Here is a 17,822-nt window from a genome sequence, read left to right on the forward strand (position 1 = left end):
CACCTGAGGAGCAGACCAGCTGGGGTTAGGAATCCAAAGCAGGGCAGGATCCGTCCACACACTCGTGTGTTTATTTATTTATGAAGCTCCAGCAAAGAAAGTTAAAAACAGGGCTGGCCCCTGGCTGGGACATGGAGCCTGACACTGCATATGCGTCTGTGAGACTCAGTCTGGTCCTGGATGCCCGACTCCCCGAGGTCTGTCTGTGCACTGGGCCAAGGCCATGCTGGCCACAGAACACAGGCAGTGAGGGCTGCACAGGGAGGGGCTGTGGTTTCAGAGGCTGACGCAGCTGGCTGGCCTCCTGCTCTTGGTCTCCCAGAGGCTCCCTGCCCTCAGCCATAGAAGGTAAGACGGACATCACATCCCAAGATGGGAGGGGGCTCATGCCAGCCCTGAAAGTGGTTGGAAGGTCTTCTTGTGGCAGCCAGGAAGGGCTGGCTCTGCTTCTAGATCCACGAAGCTGCTTGGATAGGGGCCGTCTCAGGCAGAGGGCCATGAGGACTGGGGAGCGCAGGTCTGCTCTGCCTCGAGCTGCCCAGGCGACATGCCCAGGAGTCTGTGTTTCTCCTGGAGCCTGTCAGGGTTGGGAACACCCAGTATGATGGCCCAAGGTCCAAGGTCCAATCTAGGGAGGCAATGGTGTTGGTGAACCTGGCCATGCTAACTTTGCTTAACTCTACCAAAAAAAAAAAAAAAAAAAAAAGAAAGAAAGAAAGGTGTGGTAGGATACGGGTGACTGGGTGACTTCTCCCTTTTGTCTTTTTCTGTTTTTAAGTTGATAGAATGTTTTTGTGTTTTGAACAGTTTAAATTAAGCGAAAAGTACAGAACGTTCCTATAAATCCCTTCAATACTCTGGCCCTTGCCACTTTCCCCTATGTTACCATCTTACTAAACATTTGTTAGAATTGATGAGTCAGGGCAGGGAATTTAGGGGTGGATTAGTAACTGCTATGGAGAAAACTAGGGAAGTGGGAAAAGTTCAAAGTCATTACTCATTTTCGAGAAAACAAAAATGAAACAGAACAAGAAATGTGTAAAAGAAAGATGATTAAATTTTATACCTCATGGCTCAGTTGTGGATGCTTTTACCCATGGTGGTGTTAACACTGAGCATTTCTCTTTCTCCAGCTTTCTGGAGGTATGATTGACAAATAAAAATTATATATATTTAAAGTGTGCAAAGTAATGTTTTGATGTATGAATATGTTGTGAGATGAATACTACAATCAAACTAATGAACATATCTGTCACCTGACATAGTTGCCTTTTTTTGTGTGGTAAGAATACTTAAGATCTATTCTCCTAGAAAATTTCACGTGTACAATATTGAGTATAAAAAGATCTATTCTCCTAGAAAATTTCACATGTACAATATTGAGTATAAATATACAGTATATTATTCTTAATGACAGTCACCATGCTGTACATTAGGTCTCTGAAAATGTGTACCCTTTTGACTGTCTCCCCATTTTTAATGTATTTCTTTCTTTGTTTCCCTTTCCCTTTCCCTTCCTTTCCTTTCCTTCCTTTCGACAGGGTCTTGCTCTATTGCCCAGGCTGGAGTGCAGTGGTGTGATCTCAGCTCACTGCAGCCTCTACCTCCCGGGCACAAGCGATCCTCCCAACTCAGACTCCCGAGTAGCTGGGACTACAGGCAAGTGCCACCACACCCAGCTAATTTTTTTTTTTGTAGAGACGGGGTCCATGCTGCCCAGGCTCCTCTATATTTCTTACGTATGTGAAGGCTCAATATGGCTCTCCCAGGAAGATGGGTAAAGGGGAATGTGTGAGGGGCTCTGGTCTGAGAACGAATCCTCATGATTTTTGCTTCATAGCCAGTAGACAGTAGGTAATAACTAGAAAAATGAGCAAATAGCAACCCAAACATATTACTCGGAAGTGAGTTGATACTCGTAGACATGCTAAAATTGCTGAAAATGGTTGTTCCTGGAGAGCAGTAGTGGGGGTTGGGGTGGGAAACTGCAGCTTTTCATTATCAGCCATATAATCCTATTACCCTGTATGACTTTGATAAATATTATAATTAAATTGGAAAGAATATGTATTTTTGGTGTTGATTTCATATGTAAATAGATGCCTCTGAGCCAGAGTCAGCCCTCACACTTCTCTCTGTCCTTCCCACACCCAACCTGGTAGCAAATCCTGTCGGTTTCACTGAGCTCACCTCTTAGCATGCCACCTCTCCCGCTGCGGCCCTAACTGCCATCATCTCCCGTTGGATTCTTGCGGGTGCCTCTTCCTGGGTCTCCTTGCTCATCCTTGGCTGCAGACTGCCTTGCAGATGGTCTATTCCCCACGGAGCCCGGAGGGTCTGCCAACAGTGGAGTCACCTCTGCCACTCCTCAACTCCCAGCAGCCTGTGGCTTGTGACCTCCCATGGAGTGAAAGCCAGTGATGTTACAAGAATCCACAAGGCCCTGGAGGGCCTCACCATTCCCCTCACATCTATCTGTCCTGCAGCATGATGCCAGTCTGTGCCCAAGAGAGACTCTGTTGCCTGGAACACAACAGGAGCTCAGCACAGCCGAGGCTCAGGACAGAACACGCTTCTCCTCCGACAGAGCAGGTGTTAAGGAAGTGCCTGCTATTGCGGTCACTGTGAACATTATTATTCTAGAATACGAGCACATTGTGAGACTCTTGCTGACTTGTTTGGGGTTTTGTGCTGTTTTTTTCTTTTTTAAAAAATTTTCATTTATTATTTTTGTTGTTTTATTTCAAAACAAATTTTTTTTTTTTTAGAGATAGGTGGGTGTGGTGGCACGTGTGTGGTGGTTAGCTGGCTGTGGTGGCACGTGCCTGTAGCCCCAGCTACTCAGGAGGCTGAGTTGGGAGAATCACTTGCGCCCAGGAGGTTGAGGCTGAAGTGAGTTAAGATCATGCCACTGCACTCCAGCCTGGGCAACACAACAAGACCCTGTCTCAAAAAAAAAAAAAAAAAAAAAAAAAAAAAATAGGCTGGGTGCGGTGGCTAATGCCTGTAATCCCAGCACTTTGGGAGGCCAAGGTGGGCAGATCACCTGAGGTCGGGAGTTCGAGACCAGCCTGACCAACATGGAGAAACCCCGTCTCTACTAAAAATACAAAATTAGCTGGGTGTGATGGCACATGCCTGTAATCCCAGCTACTCTGGAGGCTGAGACAGGAGAATCGCTCGAACCTGGGAGGCAGAGGTTGCAGTGAGCCGAGATTGCACCACTGCACTCCAGCCTGGGCAACAAGAGCGAAACTCCATCTCAAAAAATAAAAAAAAAGAAGTACATTAATAATGGGGAGTCAGTCAAAGGGTACACATTTCCAGAGACCTAATGTACAGCATGGCCCCTCTCATTAAGAATAATAGATCTCCCTATGTTGCCCAGGCTGGTCTCAAACTTCTGGGCTTGGATGATCCTCCCACCTCAGCCTCCTAAAGTGCTGGGATTAAAGGTGTGAGCCACTGTGCCCGGCCTATACTGTTTTGAGTGGCAGCTTTATACACACGAAGCAGGCTACCCCAACTGCTGGTTTCTCATGTATGAGGGAAACATGAAATGATGGAGATTCACTTCTCTTCGTCACCCTAGAGGTTGGAACTGATACCTTTAAAGGCTGTCTCCGAGGAACTGGGCTGGATGGAACTGCCACGAGGGCCACAGGGGCTCAACGAAAAAGCCCTCCTGCAGCCATGTTCAGCTTGGGGCCTGGAGAGCTGCTCTAAGGTGCCAGAGCTTGGTTGGCAGGGGGCAGAGACTGGGTCCCACTTGTGTCAGAGGGCTGGCCCCCTGGGGTCAAGGGGTGCTCCCAATATGCTGGCTGGGAGCGCATTCTTAGCTGGTTCTCAGGCTTTAGTCATGGAGACTGAAGGACCAAGGTGGAAAGCCAAGGAGAACGTTCCAGCTTCCAGGCTGCCTGTCCACCTGTCCACGCTGCTTATCGTCTCTCTTCTTCTTTCTTTATTAGGAAATGTTTTGTATTAAGTAGAGCCCACTTAGAGCATCACAACTATTTTATATATTTTTCAAATCTTAATTTTATTTTTAATCTCACAATGAATACAAAAAATAGACTTTTATCAAAATTGAAACAATTTGGAAGTGTATGGGATAAAAGCATCCTCCTTTCCCACAATTTCACTTCCCTACTCAGTATTATTTCATATAAGTAGCCTATGTTCTTCTAGATTACTTTCTATGCATGTAGCTGTATAAATGTGGGCATGCAAAGTGCATATATGTCAGTTATTCATACATACAGATAAATGTATTTTTTCTTTCTTTTTTTTTTTGAGATGGAGACTCGCTTTGTCACTCAGGCTGGAGTGCAATGGTGTGATCTTGGCTCACTGCAACCTCTGCCTTCTGGGCTCAAGCAATTCTTCTGCCTCAGCCTCCCGAGTAGCTGGGATTACAGGCGCACACCACCACACCCAGCTAATTTTTGTATTTTTAGTAGAGACTAGGTTTCACTATGTTGGCCAGGTTGCTCTCGAACTCCTGACCTCAAGTGATTGCCTGCCTTAGCCTCTGAAAGTGCTGGGATTACAGGCATGAGCCACCGTGCTTGGCCTATAAATATTATTCTTCACCTCCCTTTTTCATGTAATAGATGTCTGGGATATAGCCCTCTGCCAGTGCACGCTGACCCACCTTATTCCTTTAAATGCCTGCATAGTCACACACGGTATGGGTGCACCATATATTATTTAACCATTGTGTTATAGACACCTAAGTATTTTTCATTTGCTTATATATTCATTCATTCATTCATTTACTTTTGCTGTTATAAATATTACTGTAGAGAACATCTTTAAATTTTTAACCACATCCTTTGTTATGCAAAAGTTTTAAAGTTTAATGTAGTCAACTGCAAGAGAAAGACACCCTTAACTGATTTAAGCAAAAGTAAAATGCATTGATTTATACAACTGAAAAACTCAGAAGTGAGACTTAGGTGGGTTCAGGGGATTAAACAGGCCACCAGGATTGTTTATTTCAGCTCCATTCTCCTCCATGACAGAGTCATTCTTGGGCTCTGCAGGAGGTAAGATGGCTTCTAGTAGCTCCAGAACCATTTATGTTTTAAGTCCACTTAAAATGATTTGAGCAGAATAATAGAACCTCAGTCTAAAAAGTGGCTTAGTTCCCCCTTTCCCCACCCCACCCCACACATAACAAGAAGCCTGAAGGTAGTTAGCTCAGACAATGACTCAGTAACTCAAAACCTAAGGCTCTAGGGAGATTTCTTTGTAATTCCATGATTCATTTTGGTATAGCCCAAAAATGGCTGCCACTTTCTGTGTTCACACAACAGCGTCCAATGAAGGTAGGAAAGCAAGCCTTTTGTCAGGCACATCTCTCTTTTATCAGACAGGTCAAATCCTCCCCAGAACCCTCCACCTCCCCACCCTACATCCCAACAGACACTCCCTCAGAGTCCACTGGCTGGACTGATTCATGTGATTCTGCCTTCCCTGCAAAGGAGGATGGGAAAGCAAGGAAGTGGCACTCTCAGCCTCTGGATTGGGGAACTAAGGGGTGGGGAGCTGTTGGGTGGACATCCAGCAGAGCCTGACCCAGGGAGCATCTCTCCCTGTCACTCCTGCTCCAGAGCCAGGGCTCACTCTGCTTGGATTAATTCCTGTCACATGCTCATCCTGAATCACTTCCAGGTCAGAGGGATTTACCAGCTAATTGGCCAGACCTGGTCACATTTTCTACCCTTAGATCCAAACCTGGAGCTCATCCTGAACCCGGTGATGTGCAACAGGAGAGTGACTGCTTAGTTACCAGGGTCTGGTTACCAGAAGATGGGGCAATGAATGCCAGAAACTCAAATTATGAAATTTGCACTAGAGAAGCCACATGTATGTGGAATAATCATTATTGGTGGTCTTGTCAATTTCAGAGCATGAGTTTCTGGCTAATGCTGACTTTTAGTAACTTCTTCTCCATCACTATTATCCTCTCAGTAGTGAATGGTGAAAAGGACTTTTTAATGAGATCTTTTCCTTTTCCTCTGCACTTGCCTTGTTCTCACCTTCCCCGACCCATGCCATTTGCCTCTCTGGAAATCAGTGTCTTTTAGGTGAGAATTCAGGGAGCCTCAGTTTAGACCAGTGTCACTGTGGGCCAAGTTCAGTGCCCAGTAAAGCCACAGGTATCTTTCAAAGTCTCACCTCTAGCCTTTACCTCTTTAGATACTCTGTAGAGGTAGATGTCATTGTGAAGCATAATGACATCTCTCCATCTTCTACGGGCATTCTACTTCACCATCCTAAATGCAAGCTTTCCAATCTGACTTTTCTCTCCCCACGTACCCATTAGCAGCTTATAAAGAATCAGAGCCATGCGAAGCCTTGAAATCAGTGCGTTCCAGCATGGGCTCAGCTATAAAAACATTTTGAGTGCTCACAGCTTTAAAATGACTTGGCAGTCTGTCTATAAAATGTCCTGTAGCCTGAAAGCGGGTGAGAACATGCCTGCATACATTAGTGATCCATTGATTGTTTCTGGAGCTAGGTAACCTTTGTATACGAAAATGAGAGAACAGCTGAGTCCTGATCAATCAAACCAGCCATTAAGAATCCTGCCTAGTCCATAGGCCTGCCCCATCTCAGGGTTCCCAGGGAGAAAAATAAAAAGAAAACAAGTTTTAGCCATAAATGCGGGGAATAGGAGACAGGTCTGGACAAAGGTTGGGAAGGTTGAAGATTTCATTCCACTGGCAGTTTGTGACTTTCCCTAACCCGCTCCTGGGCTAAATACAGGGGAGCAAAATGCAAAATGACACTGGGGTTCGGAGACCAGGGCATACCCTGTAAGGTGATTGTCCTGCCATTTTCTGCAGCTGCCTATCTACAGGCAATAGAGGGTGCACATGTATGATCAGGGCAAATAAATACAGGGAAGGGGGCAGGAGAAGAGGACTCCAAATTTGTCTCTTCTCAGCAAGAGGTTCTCTGTGAGTGCTTTCAGGCCAAGAAACAAAATTCACCATCCCCAGCCTAACCACAAACTATGACTGTGCCTAATTCAATAAAACTATCAGATGGGGAGAATGGATGCCAATTACCTGGAGCTTCATATTAAACAGGGAGTGATGGGTTATTAAGTAGTATTCTGTATTTAACCTCAGATATTTCAGAAATTTCGAATATAATTTTCTTTAGCAGGAAGTTCATTTTAATTCTTAAAAAAGAACACATACTTTTAGAGGATACATCCTTCGTTTAAAAATCTAATTTGGGAAACTCATATATAGCCAAGAGATTTGGAAGGATGTTCATTGAACATAGTTTGTTTTACAAAAATTTGGAAGATGTATTAGTTTCTTATTCTTGCTGTAACAAGTCATCATAAACTTCATGTCTTAAAACAACACCCATTTATTCTCTTACAGTTCTGGAGTCTGAAATGGGTTGACAAGGCTGCTCTTGGGGAGAATCCATTTCCTTGCCTTTTCTAGCTTCCAAGGACCACCTCCATTCCTTAGCTCACAGCCCTATCCTCCATCTTCAAAGGCAGCAATGGAGCATCTTCCAATCTCTCTCTCTCTCTCTACTTCAGTGGCCACATCACTTGTTTCTGACTCTGTCCCCTCTTCCTCCCCTTTTTTTTGTTTTTGAGGCAGAGTCTCACTCTGTTGCTCAGGCTGGAGTGCAGTGATGCTAGATTGGCTCACTGCAGCCTCCACCTCCGCGGTTCAAGAGATTCTTATGCCTCAGCCTCCTGAGTAGCTGGGATTACAGGTGCATGCCACCATGCCCAGCTAATTTTTGTATTTTTAGTGGAGATGGGGTTTTGCCATGTTGGCCAGGTAGGTCTTGAACTCCTGGCCTGAAGTCATTTGCCTGCCTCAGCCTCCCCAAAGTGCTGATGTTACAGGAGTGAGACACAGGAGTGCTTGGTCTTCCTCTAAAAAAAAAAAACAACAACAACAAACAAAAAACTTTTATTTTAGGTTCAGGGGTACATGTGAAGGTTTTTTAATATAGATAAACGTGTCATGGGGGTTTGTTGTATGGATTATTTCATCGTCCAGGTATTAAGCCTAGTACCCATTAGTTATTTTTTCCTGATCCTCCACCTCCTCCAACCCTCCACCCTCTGATAGACCCCAGTGTCTGCTGTTTCTGTGTGTCCGTGTGTTCTCATCATTTAGCTTCCACTTATAAGTGAAAACATGTTATTTGGTTTTCTGTTCCTGCATTAGTTTGCTGAGGATAATGGCCTCCAACTCCATCCATGTTCCTGCAGAGGACATGATCTTGTTCTTTTTTATGGCTGCATAGTATTTCATGGTGTATATGTACCACATTTTCATTACCCAGTCTACCATTTATGGGTCCATGTCTTTGCTGTCGTGAATAGTGCTGCAATGAACATACAAGTGCATGTGTCTTTATGATAGAATGATGTGTATTCCTCTGGGTACATACCCAGAACACACACATGCCGCCATAGAATACATGCGGCCGGCCGGGCGCAGGGGCTCACGCCTGGAATCCCAGCACTTTGGGAGGCCGAGGCGGGCAGATCACGAGGTCAGGAGATCGAGACCACCCTGGCTAACATGGTGAAAACCTGTATCTACTAAAAATACAAAAAAAATTAGCCGGGCATGGTGGTGGGCTCCTGTAGTCCCAGCTGCTTGGGAGGCTGAGGCAGGAGAATGGTGTTAACCCGGGAGGCAGAGCTTGCAGTGAGCCGAGATTGCACCACTGCACTCCAGCCTGGGGGACAGAGCAAGACTCCATCTCAAAAAAAAAAAAAAAAAAAAAAAAAAAGAATACATGCGGCCAAGAAGCATATGAGAAGAAGCTCAATATCACTGATCATTTGAGAGATGCAAATCAAAACCACAGTGAGATATCATCTCACATCAGTCAGACTGGCTACTATTAAAAAGTCAAAAACAACAAGTGGTTGGTGGGGTTTCAGAGAAAAAGGAACCCTTATACACTGTTAGTGAGAGTGTAAATTAGTTCAACCGTTGTGAAAAGCAGTGTGGTGATTCCTCAGAGACCTTCCCCCCTCTGATAAGGATCCTTGAGATTACATTAGGCCCTTGTGGATAATCCAGGTTAATCTTTCCATCTTAATATTCTTAATTGTATCTGCAAAGTCCCTTTTGTCATGTAAGATAACATTCACAGATTCTGTGGATTAGGATGTGAAGAGCTTTGGGGGCACAATTATTCAGTCCACCCCAAAATAATTTACAGCAATCAGAACAGACTAGCTTATGCCACAGTAATAAGCACCATGACTGGGCAAGGTGGCTCACGCCTGTAATCCCAGCACTTTAGGAGGCCGAGGCGGGTGGATCACGAGGTGAAGAGATCGAGACCATCCTGGCCAACGTGGTGAAACCTCGTCTCTACTAAAAATACAAAATTAGCTGGGCGTGGTGGTGCGCATCTGTAGTCCCAGCTACTTTGGAGGCTGAGACAGGAGAATCACTTGAACCCGAGAGGTGGAGGTTGAAGTCAGCTGAGATCACACCACTGCACTCCAGCCTGGCAACAGAGCGAGACTCCATCTCATAAAAACAAACAAACAAAAAAACAGAAAAAAAAAAAACAAGCGCCACAGAAATACCAGGGGCTTGAACAGCTAAGGTTTTTTATTTTTTTTTATTTTTTGAGACGGAGTCTCGCTCTGTCACCGAGGCTGGAGTGCAGTGGTGCGATCTCGGCTCACTGCAAGCTCCGCCTCCTGGGTTCATGCCATTCTCCTGCCTCAGCCTCCCGAGTAGCTGGGACTACAGGTGACTACCACCACGCCCGACTAATTTTTTGTATTTTTAGTAGAGACGGGGTTTCACTGTGTTAGCCAGGATGGTCTCGATCTCCTGACCTCGTGATCCGCCAACCTCGACCTCCCAAAGTGCTGGGATTACAGGCGTGAACCAGCGTGCCTGGCCCTAATGTTGTTTTTCACTCATGCTGCATGTGCCTCAGGTAGGTGGGGCTTCTGCTCTACGTCATGCCCACTCAGGGATCCCATAGAGGGTGACTTTCTCTTCATGCTCCTGTGACAGCCCAGGCAGGACAAAGGGCACCTGGAAAATCAGGGACTGCCTCTTAAGCTTCTGCCTGGAAGTGACACATAGGACTTGTGCTTTCACTTCATTGCTCAATATTAAGTCCCAAGATCATGACTACCTTCAGTGCAGGGCAGAGAAGGGCAGCTGCACTGCCACCTGCCCAGAGGGCAGAGAATTGGAACTAGTTCACAAACGTGCTCATGGCCACTCACAGCCTAAGTGTCCATCCTTAGGGGAAAGGGGATATGAACTAGGGTAATATGATTTGGCTCTGTGTTCCCATCCAAATCTCATGTCAAATTGTAATCCTCAATGTTGGAGGAGGGGCCTGGTGGGAGGTGACTGAATCGTGGGGACAGACTTACCCCTTGCTGTTCTTGTGATAGAGCTCTCCTGAGATCTGCTTGTTTAAAAGTGTGTAGCACCTCCTTACTCTGTCTCTCCTGCTGGCCATGTGAAGATATGCCTGCTTCCCCTCTGCCTTCTGCCATGATTGTGAGTTTCCTGAGGCCTCCCCAGAAGCAGGAGCCTGTACAGCCCACAGAACCTTGAGCTGATTAAACCTGTTTTCTTTATAAATTACCCTGTATCAGGTATGCCTTTATAGCAGTGTGAGAATGAACTAATACATGGGGGTTAGCTCCAGACATAGACACATACAGACCACAGCAGGTATAAGGGATGAGGTATCTGTATGCAGCAAGGCTGACAGGTCTCTAGTGCATATGGTTGAGGGGGAAAAAGCAAGATGCTAGACCATATGTGATGTAAGAAGCCATCTATAGAAACATGTGCATACAAAAATATGGTCTTTATAGGCACACAAATAGGTAGAACTGGGGAATCAGGTCTGGACACCGGCACACTGATATCAACACCATGGGCAGTTAAGGAGTGGGGTCAGGCCCAGGAAGGAGATGATGAGGGGAGACTTTGCTCCTGTTTATAGAGTTTTGATCTTTTAAAATATTTAAATAATTAAAAAGTTCCTCTATTATATGGGGAGAATGCATTAGTTATTGTCTGCAATTGTCTTACCAAAGGTAGAATAAAATTACTCTTAAAGATTCCTTAGGTGTGGGAGTGGGGAGAATGGAGGGTGAGCTGGAGAAATCACCAAAGAGAGCTGGAGGCCAAGCTGTTGATGTCTCAGAATAACAGAAATAAAAAGATCCTGGGGCATTATGTTGCTCCATGATTCATTTGCTTCCATGTCAACAGTGGTACAACTCAGGCCTGAGAAGGAGTGACCTACCCAAGGCCCCAGGGCTAGTTGAGGAGGCCAGGGAGAATGTAGAGCCCCTGACTCCCATTCCAGTGCTCCTCTTCCCACCAGTAGCCAGCCTGGACATAGGAGAGGAGCCAGGCCCAGGCTTCAGCTCAGTCCCTTACTTGCTGTGTGTCCTCAGGCAAGTCACTTCCCCTCTCTGTGCCCAGTTTTATTTTTTCATCTACAATAAGGTAGAGTTGTAAGAATTCCTTGACATCCTCCTACAAACTACATCAAACTAAATGTAGTTTGTGAGAGCTATTTTGCACGATTTTGTAAAGAATTAAAGTAATTATGTTATTATTAATGTATTAGTATCTAGGTATTAATTATAATGAAATGATTATTATCCTTAATAATTCTATTTTATTATTAATATTAGTGATAATTATTAATAACCTACATAAAAGGATAGCATAAGCTTTAAACTAGGATAAAAGTTCTAGGACAAGCTGGGAGTGGTGGCTCATGCCTGCAATCCCAGCACTTTGGGAGGCCAAGGCGAGTGCATCACCTGCGGTCAGGAGTTCGAGGCCAGCCTGGCCAACGTGGCAAAACCCTGTCTCTACTAAAAATACAAAAATTAGCAGGGCATGGTGGCAGACACCTGTAACCCCAGCTACTTGGGAGGCTGAGGCAGGAGAATTGCTTGAACCTGGGAAGTGGAGGCTGCAGTGAGCCAAAACTGTGCCACTGCACTCCAGCCTGGGCAACAGAGTAAGAATCTGTCTCAAAAAAAAAAAAAAAAAAAGTTCTAGGACAAGAACACTGACTTCTCTTGTTCAAACCATCTTGTTCATAAACCTACCTGTGGCATGACCAGACTCTGAAAGTGAGGGCATTTCCTGAAGGAGGCAACTCCTCATGCCAGGGATCTTCTGAGGTGCCTGTGTCTGCAGCATTGGAAGCAGCCGAGACTCAGGGGTTCAGCAAAGGGCTAAGGTGAATTCTCCCGAACCCTGCAGGTCTCACTGAGGACAGGCTGGTGCCGGATCCTGTAACTGGGAGAGCCTTCTGCCAGCCTCTCACCATGGAGTTAAACCTGGGAGGGGCGCAGTTGTCCAAGATCCATTTTGGGGATTTAAAAATTTCTGTAATTTCATGAACTCTTCCAGGAACAAGTGACATAAATATTTTTCTCTTTCTTCGTCTCGTTTAAAAAGTGCTGCTTGTGCTTTGTCCCCACCTTCTTCCTCTCTATGCATTTGGGTTTTCAGGAAAAGCTGACCTCTCATGACCTGCAGAAAATTTCTTTTCCATTATCCCATGAATTTTGCATCATGTGACATTGTCACTGAGCAATGACCCCTAGTATGGCCTCCACGGTGCCTTTGCTTTGGCTGACACTGGCTCCTTAGACGGCCGTTCACCCCACCCTGGGTCTGGGGTGGGATGTCAGGAAACTAGGTCTTCTTGGCACCCCCAAGCTGCCTGGGCATCAACCTTTCAGACTCCTCAGATTTAGGGCTCAAGGAATGGCCCAGACATCAGGGACTGATGATCAAACAAGTCAACAGTGGGAGGGAAAATGATCCTTTCATAGAAGCAAACCTGTCAGTGGGACGGGGCCGGCCCCTGAGCTCAGAACGCTGGGGCTTTTGCTGTGTGCTGTGGGCAAGAGGTTCCCTCTGCATGCCGGGTTCCCTCCTCTGGAAAGTAGGAGAGCGGCAGTACCCACCCCATGGGGTGGACGAGTGGCTTCCTTGGAGCACGTGAGTATCCAGCCAGCAGAGCCCTGCGTGAGAAAGTGCCCTGTGCGTGTGTGGCCTGGAAACCCCCAAGTGGTCTAGTCTCCTGTGGATTATGGACCCTCCAGCAGCCCCTAAGGCAGTCATGCTTCTTATGAATGTTGTTCCACTTTACAGACTGGGGAAAGGTCAGGGGGCAGGCCTTGTCAAGGTCACACAGCTGGAGAGCTGGCAGCTGGATTTCAACCCAAGTCCCTGACCCAATTCTGCAGCCCTTGATTTTAAGCAAACACACATCCTCTCTGTGGCACCATCACTATCCGAGAAATAGCAGAGTCAGGCGGGGCTAGTTGGACGCCCTCTGATCTATTTATTTTTCAGCGTCTGCTTCATAAACCCTTGGACGTCCACCTGAATTTTCCTTATTGCTGTTAACCTCATCTTCCAATTATGCAAAATGTTTCAACCAATTAGCCCCTTGTTGCGGGGATCTCATCTTTGGCTGACATTTGGTGCTGTGTGTCTTGGTCCTGACTGACAAAGGCAGCACAGCAACTGCTCATGTCAGCCTCATTTTCTCCAAAGGGAAAAGGGCTCCATGACTAGTCGGGCATCTGGGGGACCCAGGAGCTCCAGTAGCTGCTGAGCAGGCAAAGAAAGGCTGATTAAAAATCCACACACCAAGGCCGGGCGCGGTGGCTCACGCCTGTAATTCTAGCACTTTGGGAGGCTGAAGTGTGGATTTCCTGAGCTCAGGAGTTCAAGAACAACCTAGGCAACATGGTGAAACCCCATCTCTACTAAATACAAAAAATTAGCTGGGTGTAGTGGGACCCACTTGTAGTTCCAGGTACTCGGGAAGCTGAGGCACGAGAATTGCTTGAACCCGGGAGGTGGAGGTTGCAGTGAGCTGAGATCATGCCACTGCACTCCAGTCTGGGCAACAGAGTGAAACTCTATCTCAAAACAAAACAACAAAAAGCACATGCCAAGGTGGAAACTGTGTTTCATTGGTTTCTTTAAAAAGCACAAAGATTGGGAGGTGCTAACGACACAGTCTCATGAAACTCTGTGGTTTTGGTGTTTTCTGTATAGAGACACCCTGAGGTTCACATGCCGCATTTCCCTTGGCATTTAAGGCTCCAAGGAACCCTCTGTTTTGCTTGGTTTTCCAACTAACCCCTCATTCATTCATTCATTCATTCAAGAGGTTACTGAGTGTCTGCAATGTGCCAGGCACTGTTTTTCACTCAAAGTCTAAAGCGGGGGATCCAAAACCAAGGTTCTGATGCTATGGAGCTCATGCTCTGGTCAAGGACAATCAATAAAAAGACAAAATGTGGCCAGGCACGGTGGCTCATGCCTGTAATCCCAGCACTTTGGGAGGCCGAGATGGGCGGATCATGAGGTCAGGAGATCGAGACCATCCTGGCTAACATAGTGAAACCCCGTCTCTACTAAAAATTAGCCGGGCGTGGTGGCAGGCGCCTGTAGTCCCAGCTACTCAGGAGGCTGAGGCAGGAGAATGGCCTAAATCCGGGAGGCGGAGCTTGCAGTGAGCTGAGATTGCGCCACTGCACTCCAGCCTGGGCAACTGAGTGAGACTCCATCTCAAAAAAAAAAAAAAAAAAGACAAAATGTGTCTTGTGTATACCAGGAGGAGGCTGATGCTGAGCGGGAAAATGAAGCCAGGAAGGGGGTAGGGTGGAAGTGGGGATCCTTAGAGAACGCTGTCATGGAGCAGAGACCTGAAGGCCACAAAGGTGGGAGACAGGCTAATATCTTGGGGAAAGGCAGAGGGAAAAGCAAGTGCAAAGGCCCTGAGGCAGGAGCATGTTCCAGCAGCAGCGAGGGACCAGTATGGCCACAGGAGAGTGGAGGGAGATGCATGGACAGAGAAGCCAGAGAGGCAGGGAGGCCAGACACCCACAAAGCCTCATGGGCCTCTGTGAGGATCTGGGTTTTATCTTAGTGACTCAGGAGGACTTTGAGGGGTTTTGAACAGAGGGAAGAAATATTATTTTCATTTTCTATTGCTGTGTAATACATGACCACAATCTTAGTAGCTGAACATGACACAGGTTTATTACTGTGTGGTTTTTGTGGGTAAAGGAGTCAAGCATGTTAGAGCTGGCTCTCTGCTCAGGTCCCCACAAGCCTGAAATCCGCATGTTAGTTGGTTGCATCCTCATCTAGGGGCTCCACTTGGGAAAGATCCACTTCCAAACTCCCCCAGGTCGTTGGACAGAATCAGTTTCCTTGGCGCTGAAGGGCCAAAGACCCTGTGTCTTTCTAGCTGTCAGCTCATCACCACACTCAGCCTCTGGCTGTTGCTCCCAGGCCCTCACCACATGGTCCCCTCCATGGTTCCTTCCCAAAGATCTCAGCTTCTTTCAATAATGTGCCTGATTAGGTCAGGCTCATCCAGACTCTTTCACCTTTGATCAACTCAAACTCAGTCGGTTAGCAACCTAATCCATGGCACGATATCCCATCAGATTTCGTTTCTGCCCAGACTCTAAAGGAGGGAAGGAGGAATCATGGGGCCATCTTGGAATCTTGCCTGTGGCTTGTAGGTAGAAAGATTTCTCTGAACATTGTGCTCAGAATAGGATAGGGGAGCAGCTGGGGCAAATGCAGACTCTGGGAAATCAGAGAGGAGACGGTTTCCTTTTCAATAGTGATGGACCATGACAGTAGCAGTTGTGGCGACAGAAGTGGTTGAAGTGTGGTTGAAGTGGTTGTAAAATGGATGGGATGTTTTTGTAAAATGGTTTGAAGGAGAACAATAAAACCCGATACAGGTTGACTCTAAGCTTTCTGGTCTGAGCACCCTGAATGCTGAGCTGTGGGAGTGTATTGTGTTTATCAAGAAGTGTGCAGATTGCCAAAGGATTCGCTTTGTGTTTACGGAGTTAAAGGTAGACAGGTGCTCAGGGTTTGCGATTTTTAAAAAATAAAAATAATAATACAGTATCTATAGAGATGAGACTTGTCGTCCCATTAGGATCCCAATTTGTGACTTTCCTCTTTTAAGAGAATAATACAGAAAAGCAAATGAGATCTGCAATTTGATCAGCATTTGTTTTTTCAGCTGCTGGTTCCTGAAAAAAAATTGTAGCACGAGAGAATCAGCGACAATAATTTGTGGAAGAATTACAAATAGGCCAGGAGTTGGCTCGCTTTACTGGTTTTGACTTGAATTAGATGTAAGACAGATGAGTCGAATGAGGTCTGTTTTGCAGCAGAAAGTATTGCAATGTCACAAGGGGCCATAAAGGTGCCTAAATTGAGCAGAAACATATGTTCTTCAGAAATTAGCTGTTAGGTACGAGCCTTTCTCTTGTTGATGCTATCGGTATGAAATCCAATATTATCCCAGGGAAAGGAAACAAGGCCACTTAGCTGTTGGATGACAAGCTGTCTTACACTCCATCAAACCCACCCATTTACTTGTCACATGGCTTGTACCGCTCAGGAAGATAAGAGACGTCATATCTCTGCTTTTCCTCATGGTGTGTTTTGGAATAGATGCCAGCTTGATGTGTTGACCACGGTATGCGGGGCCATTCAATAAAGACAGATCCTTGGCCAAATGTTCTGTATTTTTCCAAATACAAAAGACAAACTAATAAAACCAACGCAGCCATGCTGAACACCAGCGCCGAGGGCTCCGTCCTGCGCTGCCACGTACTTCCTGCCAGGGAAATGGATCAGATGCAGCCGCATGGCCCGTGCTACCTGATGTCTTTGGAAAATTATGCTTTTGTTTTAATTTTAGAATAAAAGTTGTTGAGAAGTCACCCTGGCAATCCACTGCCCACCAAGAACAGGTGCTATCGAGAGTGGATATTGCAGAAATGCTTCCTTTTCCTACAAACCTTCCAGGACAAGAATGGAGGGAGAGGCTAAGCCTTCTCTTCATTCCCTTGCCACTGTCTTCTTGACCCAATTATGAGGGGCTTCCATCTCTAAATCTCCCAGGCAAAAATTCTAATAGCTGAGAGACAGAAAGCAGCTCAAATATTAAACCACAGATGGCCTGCCATTTTTGTTTGAAGGGCTGGAATTTCCAGTTAATGCTGGGGGAAGTAAGAAAGTCAACTCAGTTGGGTCTCTTGTATGCTGACGATACAAACTCTCCACACATTTCAAGCACTGGGCTTGGTCTGCCATGTTGACAGAATCACGATGCCTGCCTCACAGCAAGGGCAGCTCCTTCCCCCAGTGAAACTGACCTCCAGAGGAAGCTAGGGCTTCCACAAGTCAGTTCAGTTCTCTCCTTTCGATGTTGTATTCATCTGCTTTATGTTTCTGTAAAGGAATACCTGAGATTGAGTAATTTATGCAGAAAAGAGGTTTATTTGGCTCGCAGTTTTGCAGACTGTACAAGAAGAACAAGAAGCACGGCACCAGCGTCTGCTTCTTGTGAGGCCTCAGGAAGCTTTTACTCATGGTGGAAGGTGAAGGGGAGTCTGGGTATCACATGGTGAGAGAGGGAGCAAGAGAGCAGGGATTGGGGAGGTTCCAGACTCTTTTTAACAACCAGATTGTAAGAGAACTCATTACCGTGGGAGGACACCAAGCCATTTCGTGAGTGATTCGCCTCTGTGATCCAAACAGCTCCCACCAGGCCCCACCTCCAACACTGGGGATCACATTTTACCATGAGATTTGGAGGGAACAAACATCCAAATCCTATCAGGTATGAAATGCACATGATAGGAGCATTTTCTCATCAAGTTCATGTGGATAAATTCGGGTCCATCCTGCAAGTGTTTTTAAATCATTTACAGAAGTTCCTCAAGG

General features: G+C 46.1%; 1 long non-coding RNA gene across 1 annotated transcript in view; it reads left to right on the forward strand.

The window, feature by feature from the left end:
• The first annotated feature begins 263 nt into the window (after positions 1 to 263).
• LOC134738895 (uncharacterized) overlaps positions 264 to 17,822 on the forward strand; it is a 32,933-nt gene continuing 15,374 nt past the window's right edge. Inside the window, exon 1 of the long non-coding RNA XR_010125127.1 lies at positions 264 to 348. This is a non-coding gene — a long non-coding RNA (uncharacterized LOC134738895). The remainder of the gene's footprint in view (positions 349 to 17,822) is intronic.

The sequence above is a fragment of the Pongo pygmaeus genome, chromosome 21 (assembly GCF_028885625.2).
Source record: "Pongo pygmaeus isolate AG05252 chromosome 21, NHGRI_mPonPyg2-v2.0_pri, whole genome shotgun sequence".
In the NCBI taxonomy this organism is placed as follows: Eukaryota; Metazoa; Chordata; class Mammalia; order Primates; family Hominidae; genus Pongo; species Pongo pygmaeus.